This window comes from Callorhinus ursinus, unplaced genomic scaffold (assembly GCF_003265705.2).
Source record: "Callorhinus ursinus isolate GAN/ISIS: 27379988/994484 unplaced genomic scaffold, GSC_fseal_2.0 scaffold35, whole genome shotgun sequence".
In the NCBI taxonomy this organism is placed as follows: Eukaryota; Metazoa; Chordata; class Mammalia; order Carnivora; family Otariidae; genus Callorhinus; species Callorhinus ursinus.
In genome coordinates this window covers 770,752-773,695 of record NW_027397097.1, presented here as the reverse complement: position 1 = coordinate 773,695, position 2,944 = coordinate 770,752, and the positions used below count along the sequence as shown (strand labels likewise).

At 39.7% G+C, this 2,944-nt stretch overlaps 1 pseudogene; it reads left to right on the top strand.

Moving 5' to 3' along the window:
* The first annotated feature begins 476 nt into the window (after positions 1-476).
* LOC141370439 (olfactory receptor 52D1-like) lies at positions 477-2,681 on the top strand (annotated as a pseudogene).
* The last annotated feature ends 263 nt before the right edge of the window (positions 2,682-2,944 follow it).

Genomic DNA, 2,944 nt, shown 5'->3' with positions numbered 1-2,944 from the left:
AGCAGAAACTCTGGGTATGAAACTTCAAAAGAGTAAGAACAAAACACATGTCATCATTGTCACTCCATATTGATGCCCAGTCTGCTATACATATTCCAATCCTGGCTTCAGTGGACACTGACTTAAGGATTATTTTTCCTGGTCACAACACTCCATAATCTTCAACGGTCTGTAATAGTGGTAAAAGCAGTGTCTGTGGAACAGTGTCAATTGTGCTTCTAAGAAGAAAAGGGGGAAAAGATCTGTTTATTATGGGACCAGTATGACTTTCAAAAATGTTCTACTAGTCTCAAAAATTGGAAGATGTATAATCAGCAAATCACAGTATGGGGTGGGGGAGGGGTCAGCCAATGAAGGAGAAGTGTGCAGAGCAAAGAAAATGTCATGAGGGGATGTTTGGATGAATTTGCCTAGAGGGGGAGCTCAATAGAGAGCTAGTCATAGAGTAGTTTGACTAACTGGATACATGTAAGGAAATGAAGGAAACGCATGTTAGTGATTATAATCACATTGCTGCAATTCTTGCCTGTGAGGTCAAGAGTAAACAAAAATGTGTCACCAATGGAGAGTCACAAGCAATGCAACGAGCTGTACACTTCCTGATGCACTATCAGCCCCACTCTTGTCATCATGCTGAATGGGCTCCATGTTAGTGTGAATAACCTCCTTCTGGTCTTTCCAAAGGAAGCAACACATCCTCCCCAAATTCTCAAAGCTATACCCCATAACTGAACTTCTTGGCATGTCTCAGAACCAAGATGACTAAAATCTAAAAAAAAAAGAAAGAAAAAAAGGGCATATTTTCTATTCTGAACTTCCTGTCATCCCTCCTGCCTATTCAAATTTGTGCCTTACAACTGTTTCTAAGTTTTCCAAACCCATAACTCTTACACATTTTTCCCATATGATTCAACATATATGTTTACAAACACACGTATCTTAATGAAATAAGTTAGTAGAAGAAGCCATTACAAACAGTGTAGTTTCGATGAATTAAGCATACAGCTATTCCACTGTGCATCTACACTTGTGTTTATTTTTTTTTAATGTTTTTATTTAAATTCCTGTTAGTTAACATACAATGTAATATGGGTGTTATATGTAAGTACTGAATCACTATAGCATACCCCTGTGACTCTTACACATTGTTTAGCTTTATGTAAGTACTGAATCACTATAGCATACCCCTGTGACTCTTACACATTGTTTAGCTTTCAGTTAGTATTACTTTCTTCTCGTGATTTTTGATACCTTCATATTTTCCCTCATTTGGCATCTACAGATCAGGCACATTGCAAATTACAACTGTGAAATGAGTTCTGACAGTCAGATATGATGATGAAATAATTTATAAATATTTAGAGACATTGTAATTACTCCATGACCTGCAAATCCCTGCATTTTGGCTGACTTAACTCATTGAAGGTTTGAAAATTTTAAGCTATTATTTTTGTTTGGTGTAGAAAAATTCATGAAGAGAAAGCTAGACCTTCTGAAACCTTTTTTTTTTTAAAGATTTTATTTATTTATTTGAGAGAGAGAATGAGAGAGAGAGAAAGAGAGAGAGCATGAGAGGGGGGAGGGTAAGAGGGAGAAGCAGACTCCCCGCTGAGCAGGGAGCCCGATGCGGGACTCGATCCCGGGACTCCAGGATCATGACCTGAGCCGAAGGCAGTCACTTAACCAACTGAGCCACCCAGGCGCCCTTCTGAAACCTTTTGTGTCAGCATACAATAAGACTGATATCCATCCATCAAACTTCCTTCTCATTGGCATTCCTGGGTTGGAGGCTGCCCACATCTGGATCTCCATCCTCTTTTGCGTGGTCTATGTTTTGGCCCTCCTGGGAAACTGTTCTCTTCTGTTTATCATCAAGACAGACTCCAGCCTCCATGAACCAATGTACCTCTTCCTCTGCATGTTGGTTGTGGCTGATCTTATTGTGTGTACTACAGCTGTACCGAAACTTCTTAGCCTTTTCTAGTTCCATGATGGAGAGATTCGTTTTGAAACCTGCCTCACTCAAGTGTTCCTGATTCACTCTTGCTCCACCATGGAATCTGGCTTCTTCCTGACCATGGCTTTTGACCATTATGTAGCCATTTGTAATCCATTAAAACATTCAGCTATTCTGACACATGCTGTAATTGGAAGGATGGGTCTAGGTATAGTACTCTAGGGCACAATACTTCTCAGTTCTCACCCCTTTCTGTTATGTTGGCTTCCCTACTGCAGAACCAATATCATTTCCCACACCTACTGTGAATTCATGGCCTTCATCAAGGATTGCCTGTGCTGAGACAAGAATCCGTAAAGCCTACAGCCTCATTGTTGCCTTCCTCACTGGTGAGTGGACTTCATATTGATAATCTATTCTATGTTCTCATACTCCACACAGTCTTCCACCTCCCATCCAAGGAAGCCTGACTCAAGACCTTGGGCACCTGTGTCATATCTGTGTCATCTTAGTGTCTTATACCCCAGGCTTCTTCTCTTTTCTCACCCACAGGTTTGGGCACCATGTGGCTCCCCATGTCCACATATTTGTGGCCAACATCTATCTTCTGGTCCAACCCATGGTGAACCCTACTATCTATGGGGTAAGAACCAAGAAGATATGGGACAGATTCCTTAAATTTTTTCAGTTTTTCAAAGCCTATGAGCTAAGTCATTTGTGTTGATGAGTAATATATGAACAAATGTTATGTTATCCATCTTAAAATGAGTGATTTCTTCATGAAGCTCCTCTTTTAATGGTCAGAGGGCATGGGTTTTTCTGTGGGAAGTAACTCATCCAAAGATGTATTTTATGTTGTAACAATAATTACATAGAGGCAAATGTATTATTGAGTATGACTCTTTACCAAAATGTTAAAATATTATTTCCTAAAAAACATACACACACAAACATGAAATGTAGAATCTTCTGTGGCTAAAAACAAGA